This window comes from Schistocerca americana, chromosome 6 (assembly GCF_021461395.2).
Source record: "Schistocerca americana isolate TAMUIC-IGC-003095 chromosome 6, iqSchAmer2.1, whole genome shotgun sequence".
Classification (NCBI taxonomy): Eukaryota; Metazoa; Arthropoda; class Insecta; order Orthoptera; family Acrididae; genus Schistocerca; species Schistocerca americana.
The window spans coordinates 47,751,295-47,760,606 of NC_060124.1; the positions used below are offsets into that span (position 1 = coordinate 47,751,295).

General features: G+C 39.7%; 1 non-coding gene across 1 annotated transcript; it reads left to right on the forward strand.

Moving 5' to 3' along the window:
- The first annotated feature begins 1,094 nt into the window (after positions 1-1,094).
- Positions 1,095-1,167, forward strand: Trnas-uga. Its single transcript has one exon. It is a non-coding gene; the product is annotated as a tRNA-Ser (tRNA).
- The last annotated feature ends 8,145 nt before the right edge of the window (positions 1,168-9,312 follow it).

Genomic DNA, 9,312 nt, shown 5'->3' on the forward strand with positions numbered 1-9,312 from the left:
AAAGGCTGAAAATCATGAAAAGTTCAATTTTTACTTTTTCGCGTTTTCTGAATCTGCAGACTATTACCTTTTAATAGATATATAATTTATTCAATTCCGAAGACTACAACTATTTTTAAATTTTTTTTGAAATGTGTTCTACATCGGCGTGACCCACTGTGGCGCTGTTAAACTGCTGTCAAATGGTGTTATTATTAACGTCCGTGTTCATCAGGTACATTTTAGTGATGTGAGATAAAGTATGTGTTGTGGCTAACCTGTGATGGTTCAATATGTATCGCTGGTGTGATTGTCGATTGTTTCATGTTTATTTACTCTGTCGTTATCTCGAAAATATTCGTAATTAATTCTGTTTCTTGAGTCTCTGTTTTGTTGAAGTATAATAATGAGTAAAGATATTAGAAATCCTCTGAAGGCTTTTAAGAAAAGGAGAAATGTTGGAAAGCCAAAGGTATGTGTTATTACTGTGAACAATAAAGACGATAACCAAGTGAGTGAACCTAACCTCTCAAGTACACCTGCCCATAGCAGTCAAAGTGGGAAAGAAAATACTTCACAGAAGAAGCTTGGTTCAATGAGTGAAAACTATGAATGTTTTATGGGCGAATCGGATGTGAATGAAATATTTGATATGTCGGTTCTCAAAGGAATTTTTTCAAACTGCGTAAGATGTATTCATTGTAGTGAAGTTGGTCTGGAACTCTCCATAATAAAGCACGTAGGACTTGCTAGTGAAACACAACTGAAATGTGGTAAGTGTTCATACATGACCACCTTTTGGAACAGTGTTGCAGTAACTGCAACTGAAGAAAATGGTAGCAAAATCTACGAACACAACAACGAGCGATGCGTGCTCTAGACAAGGAACGCCTTCGGGCTGCAGACAGGGCTGTAAAGAGTCTAGAAATACAAGCAAGAGTAAACAGGAGGAGGAACAAGAGGAAGCTGGAGGAGGAGTTTGCAGAGGATGAAGATAATCCATCCTATGGACCTGGAATGCACTAAAAAGTTCGTAGGAGAGCTTCTGTAAAGTTTGGAAGGTAGGAGACGAGGTACTGGCAGAAGTAAAGCTGTGAGTACCGGGCGTGAGTCGTGCTTGGGTAGCTCAGTTGGTAGAGCAATTGCCCGTGAAAGGCAAAGGTCCCGAGTTCGAATCTCGGTCGGGCACACAGTTTTAATCTGCCAGGAAGTTTCACTAAAAAGTTAATCCAATCTTTGTCGCTCGATTCCCAATACTTTTATTTTCTCGTACTAAATAATGTTTTCTAAGGATCTTGCAAACATATTTGTTTCAAACTTTCAGTAAATGTTACACAGTACCTTCTGCATAATTTAACACAGCCTTTTTCCAAAAAACTGTATATTTTTCAATATATAAATAAAAAATTGCAAAAAAATGTTGTGAATTTTCATTACAATTGAAAAAAAATCATCTTTAATAACTGAACTAAAATTTTGTAAAATCTCTGTGTTACGTTGTAGCCCATATTCCAATAAAAAATCTGTAAAAAGTTCAACTTCCTACCTCAAACACTTTGTGAGGAAAGATGTAATTTATAAGCGTTATTTTAACATTGCAAGTATAGGGCGTTCCGGAGCCCCTTAAAGAGGAATGTTCCAATTAATTTTCGGTAGCAAAAAAAAAATCGTAATTTTTTTGGATTTGGCCACCTCCGGCTTCCCTTAAGGCGACGAACGCACCATTATGAGCGCTTCACTGACTTTGAAAGAGGTTGTGTAATAATGGTACAAGAAACTGCAAGTTCCTACTGCGATACTGGACGTGCCTACTGCGATACCGCAGAAAGACTTGGCCAACGTACATGATTACTGGCAGTGGCGGACACGAGAATGTATTTCGCAAGCAGACTAGGCTGCGGACGGCCACGCTGCACTATAGAGAGGAAAGAACATGGTGTTCGGAGTATGGCTCTGGCGCATCGTACCGCCTCTGCAGAAGTAATATGGCTAACAGTTGGCACCACAGTGACACAACGGACCGTTTGCAAATCGGTTACTTGAAAGACAGCTCCGAGTCAGACGCTCCGTAGAGTACATTCCAGTGAACACAAATCGCCGTTATTTGCGACTTCAGTGGTGCCAAGTGAGAGTTCATTGGACACAGGATGGACTCCTGTATTCTGAAGAAAGCTAGTTCTGCCGCGGTGCCGGTGATGGGTGTGTATCGGTTAGAAAGAGGACAGTTGAGGGCCTGTACCCAACCTGTCTGCGTGCTACACACACTCGACCTACACCTGGGGTCAGGGTCTGGGGTGCGGCATCTTACGACTGCAGGATGACTCTCGTGGTTTCCCACGCACCTTAACAGCAAATTTGTACGTGAAAATGGTGATCTGACCGGTTGTGCTGTCATTCATGAACAATAGTCCGAGGAGTGTATTCGAACAGGAAAACACTGACAAGGAGAAAGGCAGTATGATAGGACATCTGTTGTAACATCAAGGAATGACTTCCATGATAGTAGAGGGAGCTGCAGAGGGCAAAAACTGTAGAGAAAGGCAGAGATTGGAATATATCCAGGAAATAATTGAGGGCGTAGGTTGCAAGTGCTACTCTGAGATAAAGAGGCTGTCGCAGGAGAAAGATTCGTGCAGGGCCACATCGGACCAGTCAGGAGACTGTTGACTGAAACAAAAAAAAAAAAAATAAAACACAGAAGAAAACTCTCATACACAAACCGCTGTTGTAATCGGACAGCACCAGACGACAAATCCATTGTCGTCCACAACCATCATTAACCGTCCATGTATTGCCCGACAAGTGCAACAGGCATGGAACTCCATACCGCAAACCGCCAACACAGTCTCTTAAGGGGAGACGGAAAGCAATTTTTATCCCTGTTCTGCCAATGCTTTTTTACCCTTTGAATAGGTACACTTTTCAAAACAACTACAAGTGCTAAAACAATGAAACTTTAACTGCATACATATAACATACATGCCTCAATTAACAAGTAAAATGAACATAATACTTCTTATGGTTTTGATGAACAAATTTTTTATATTCTTTCACTAGTAAAATTTAACTTCATTTGTACATTAATTAATATAAAACAGTTTCAGGTTGTTTGGTGGTTCTCAATTTACTTGTAATAACTTATTACCATGTGCAGTACAAATTGACTAAATTTCATCTTCCTAACCCCATTACTTTACCAAATAATGGTACCTGAAAGTAAAAAGATGTAGTTTTCACAAAAATCCGTTTAAAGTTTAATATTTCAATCCTAGTATAGTTATTGATGAGAATTACTTACCACTAATATTTTCCTGCACCATACTGCGCATCATCTGAATCATACTACTCTCCTTATCTTCTATTGGTCCCTCTTCTTTTCCGTCTGGCTTCTTTTGTGCATTTTAAATTAGGAATATCTGGAGTGAGGGTTCTTTATCTATTGACACCAAGGATTTTGCAGTATTTCTACTAGATTTTAAGCCCAACAATTCCAAAACATCCAGTTTTCTGATTACACCATCACTGAAGCATAAAATAGCGGCATAAACACCAACTTTGAGGGTTGTAAGCTGAACAAATACAGTTTTCGGTTACCGTTTCCAAATGACAGAATTCACACATTCATTTAAATTTTGGGTTTTCCCATGAAGACATTTCTTCAACAAGGTATCTTTACAAAGGTCTCTAAATAAGGGTTAAATTTCATTCATTACTGATGCAGATAAAGAATGTTTCTGGTCGTATCTGGCACTTCTCCTGTACTTGCAGAAAGTGTCAGGATCATTCCGGTAAAGACTGTACGTCAAGAAAATCACCATATCTAACGAAAAAATTGTCGTATTTATATAAAACAAAAACTGTTTGACGCAGGAAAGACCAGGAATTTCAAATACGCTGAAATCTGAAAATCGAATTTTTTAATTCCACTTGCCTTCCGTCTCCCCTTACATACATTATGTAGATAAACAGATTCCAGAAATCTCATTACTGTAATTTTTTATTGTGTTGCGACTTTTTTCCGTCAGTGTATTTTAAAACCGTAGAGATCTTGTGTTAAAAAGATTTCTTTTTTTATTTTCTACATAGTACCTACGTCTGAGTTATGAGCCAACACCTCTTATCCATTGGCGGGGGAAAAGTCTTTTCTCCTGTCAGGCTGTGCAGTGGCCGACATGAATGGTATAAGATTCTAGAGGCCGAATATTCACTTTGGCCACAGCGCCATTCTAGGCCGCAGCAGAGGGGGTCCGTGAAAAGGAAGGAACCGACATTAGCGGCAGTGGGCTGGTGCGTGGGAGGGGAGTTAGGGCGGGGGAGGGGCGTTAACTCTGAAAGGGCGCCGCCGCTGGCCACACGTGGGAGCCGGCCACGTGTGCTGCGCTGCCGCAGTGTGCGCTCCCACGGCGAGCATCTGCTGTACCGTCACCACGTGACACTCTGACACGCGACGCGCAAGCGGAAAGGTCCAGCTGCGACACAAAAGGCTGCAGCTCTGCAGTCACGTCTACATCCATACGCTGCGAATCACTGTGAAGTGCGTAGCAGAGGGTACGTCTCGTTGTACGAGTTATTAGGGCCTTCTCCCATTCCATTCGCGTATGGAGCGCGGTAAGAACTACTGTTTGAATGCGTGTGTGCGTGACAGAATTAGTCCAGTTTTGACTCACGACCGATATGGGAGCGATGTGTTGGGGGTTGAAATATAATGACAGTGCCATCATCTAAGTGGATACTTGAAACTTCGTTAGTAGGCTTTCTTCCGATTGTTTACGCCTGTCTTCAAGATTCTGCCAGTTCAATTCTTCACGACTGCTGTGACACTCCCCCTGGAAGAAATATAGTAGAGTGATTTGATGTAAACAAAACATGCACACCGTGAATGAATTTAAAAACTGGTTACGACAAATTAATCTTCATTTTTACGAACTGCAAACCCACAAGGCGGTCCGCTTGTCACGACAACATACTTACAAATGTCAATAGAGAGTGTTTGTCTTCTGATGTAGCTGCCATCGATTTCTCTATGACTCATTTTGGGTAAAAATAGGTACAGATAGGACTAATATGGACTATAAGGAGTTTGAAGAGCCTAAAACAGCCATCACAAGACCAATAACGCAAGAAAAATTGTCTAATTTCATGGTCTGACTCAGTAATTATGACTGATCACATGTGTCTAACAATAATGCCCAGGGCTCCACCAATACATTGATCGATAGATTTTTCCATTCTTTCTTAAATATATTGGAGACCAACTGCCCTCAATACAAATGTAAAGTTAACCTTAAAAGTAACAGTAATACAAGTAGGGATAAGAATCTATGGTATACCGCTCAACTAGCCAATATGAAAACGAGGTGGTTGTTGTATAGGGAATCTTACAGACTTCAGAAAACTGATATAGCTAAACAAAGGTACTCAAGAGCACAAAAGGAATATAAGTATGCTTTAAATGAGGCCAAAAAAACAACAACATAACCTAGTCAGCATTGAGTCATCAAAAAATAAATGCATAAAAGCATGGACTATAGTAAATTCAGTGGTCAAAAGCAAGCAGAAAGTTGAGCTTGAAATTTCAGAAGATGAATTTAATAACTACTGTACAAAATCTGTTAACCAAATTAGGGAAAGAATTGGGAGGCCGCAAGAAACTGTAGCTGATCTCATTAAATATCATAATGTAGACTACACCCTGAAACATAAATTCCTTTTAACAGAGGTCACACCAGATGTTGTTTTAACTATTGTAAATAATTTAGGCCCTCTGATAATGAAGATATATATGGTATTTCTTGCAATATGTTAAAAAAGGTAATTAGGCTTATAGTATATCCTCTTACTAAATGTACAAACAGATGTCTAATTGAAGGAGTATTTCCAGATGTATTAAAATTATCCAGGGCAGTGCCCATTTACAAGAAAGGAGACCAAAACTGCCAATATCTCTGACACCTATTTTATCTAAAGTTTTGGAATCCATCATCAACCCCCAATTGTCTGATTATCTGACAAACTAGTTGATTACGGAATCACAACCAGTGAAGTTGACAACATTTGCGAATCTTTCCGCAGCAACCGTAAACAAATTGTTTGTATTGGTAATCAGAGATCACAGCTAGCTGAAGTTAAGTGCAGTGTGCCACAAGGCGCAGTATTAGCACCTCTGCTATTTATCTTAATAACAAACGATCTACCATCTTACATAAATACTCACTCCATTCTCTATGCAGATGATACCACTTTTTCCAATGTCAGCTCAGATATGGATATGCTCCAAACTGTGGCAAATGACACAATATCACAAGCAACAGTCTGGATTCGAGCTAATGGGATCCTGCTTAATGAGAGTAAAACTCAAAGGATTATATTTAGTTTAAGACATCTGCCAGTAGCAGACTTCATGGATAGTGTTAAGTTCTTAGGTATTGTTATAGATAGTAAATTGACTTGGGAGCAACATATTAAGTACATTAGTGCAAGGCTGTCTAGAGAGGTGTATTTGCTAAGGAATTTAAAAAACCATGTACGTGCGACCTATGTAAGATCGGCCTACTTTACTTCTTTTCAAAGCACTATATCTTATGGGCTTTTAATATGGCGCAATAGCTCACACATTCAGGACATTTTGGTAGTTCAGAAAAAAGTAATTCAAATTATAACAAACAGTGATAAACTGGCCCACTGCAAACCATTGTTTATCAACTTAAAAATATTAACTGTTATAAACATGTATATTTACACTGCCCTACTGCATATAAAGGGAAACTTATCAGAATACCAGCGTAGAAGAGATGTACGCTCTCATTGAACCAGAAATAGTAGCCATCTTGACATACCTTACTTCAGATTATCCAAGTTACTGAACAGCTACGAAGTGGTGGGTATGAAGATGTTTAACAAACTGCCACTAGAATGGGTAAATGCTCCATTTGATTTATTTAAAAACAAATTATTCAGTTGGTTAGCTGCAAATCCTTGCTACTCACTTCAGGAATTTTAAGACTGTAAAATATCATAGTGGTACCGGTTTGGAGAGCTCAGCATAATTTCTTTAACTGAGTAATTTATGATGCAATGCTTTTCAAATTGTTTGATTTTAAATATTGTATTATATGAAAACCAATACTGACATACTGATCTTCAACCCTTGTATATATGCTGTATAACTTGTATTCATGTAACTTGACTTTGTCAATTGCTGTAATAGCTAAACGACAATAAAATTTCATTCAATTCAATTCAGTCCTGTGACCGTTCGTGCTGCCCTTCTCTGTATACACTCAATATGTCTCCCATACACACAAGTAACACTCTACGATGTGTCGTATGAGTGATTTGTAAGCAATATCCATTGTAGAGTGATGATATATCCCTAGTGTTCTACTAATTAACGGAAGTCTGCTACCTATTTTACCCACGAATGAGCCTATGTCATCGTTCCATTTCATGCTCCTACAAAGTGTCACATGTGGGTATTTGTATCAGTTTACCAATTCAAGTAATGAATAACAAATATTATATTCATAAGATACAATGTTTCATCGTTTCGTGGAGTGCATAGTTTTACATTTCTGATTTAAAACAAGTTGGTAATCTTATCAAGGTGTGGCTGAATATCTGTGTAGCTTCTTGTGACTGTACTTCAATGTAGATAACTGCATCATCTGCGAAACGCCTGATGTTGCTATTACTGTTGCAAGATTATTAATAGGAAACATCAACATCAAGAACCGACCACACTTCCCTGGGGTACGCCAAAAGTTATTTTTACATCTGTCGATGAATCTCCATTCACGATATCATGCTGTATCCTCTCTACCAAAAATTCCTCGATATAGTCACATATTTTCCCAGATACCCCATATGATCGAACATTTTATAATAACGTTAAGTGTAGTAGTGAGTGTAATGGTTTTCGGAAATCGAGCAATACTGCAACTACGTGACCGCCTTGTCCCATGACTTCAGGGTATCATTTGAGAAGAATGCGAGCTAGGTTTAAAATCATATGTTTTCGAAATCCGTGGTGCATGGCATGGAGGAGAGCGTTCTATTCGATATACCTCGTTATGTTTGAAATCGAAATGTGCTCTGAAATTCTGTTACAAAATGATGCCAAAGATACTGCACGGTAGCTTCGTGCATCACTTATGCTACCCTTATCGTAGACAGGTGTGATATGCCCTTTCTTACAACTGATGGGCACGGTTTTTTTGTTCGACTGTTGCATTATACGATTAGTTAACAGAGAGGCCAACTGACCAGCAGATTCTGTTGTAAGGTGGCTATAATTCCGCACCTTACAAGCTCTCATCCACATACTTTGTCGTTATCCATAACCACAATTAGGTACCATGTGATAGGTTGTACATCGTATACATGAATATATACTGACATTGTAACGTATACCTTGTAAATAATTGTTAAGGCTTATTTAATGAAAGGTGATTGGGTGTGTTTATTATCAGAACGGCATAATGAATGAAGGCCTATACTAGTAGAGGTTGGAACGCCAGTGGAGATGAAACGGCGGGCAAAACTCGAGCTCTGGGTGGAAGGCTCACATAGGTGTCGCTTCTACTAAAAAACTGGAAGTATCTAGATGAACGTCGTGGCACCTGAGCTCTGTAGCAGGGTGAAGGCCGACCGCTATTGTAGCAGGACCAGAGGGATAACCGGGAACTCTGCAAATATTGGAAGTAGGTGAGAGGAACGAAGAAGCGGCTCCTCGGAAACCAAACAGGCTGGGTTTTTTCCAAGGATTTTTACACAGAAGCGTACCATTATATGAATATAGGTTTGTCCTCGCAAAATTTCCGCGCTGGACGACAAAATGCTAGAATATCATTGGTCGCCGTTCGGAAAAATCTGTAGAGAGTGAGAATATCCGATGATTCGTTTTCGGAACTCGAGGGTGAGAAGCCGAGTCGTGCTGTGGGTCCAGCAGTGGAGAGATGAGTCCTTCCGTTGTGAGCCCTCGTGTGTGACGGTCGCTCGGTATCAGCTTTGTTAGTCCAGACAAACTTGCTGTCTTTGCTCTCAGGAGAGTTTATAGTTAGTACAGTTAGGTTCAAATGGTTCAAATGGCACTGAGTAATATGGTACTTTACATCTGAGGTCATCAGTCCCCTAGAATTTAAAACTACTTAAACCTAACTAACCTAAGGACATCACACACATCCATGCCCGAGGCAGGATTGGAACCTGCGGCCGTAGCGGTCGCGCGGATCCAAACTGAAGCGCCTATTACAGTCCGCAAGATTATTAATGGGCAACATCAACATCAAGGACCTACCACACTTCCCTGGGGTACGCCAAAAGTTATTTTTACAT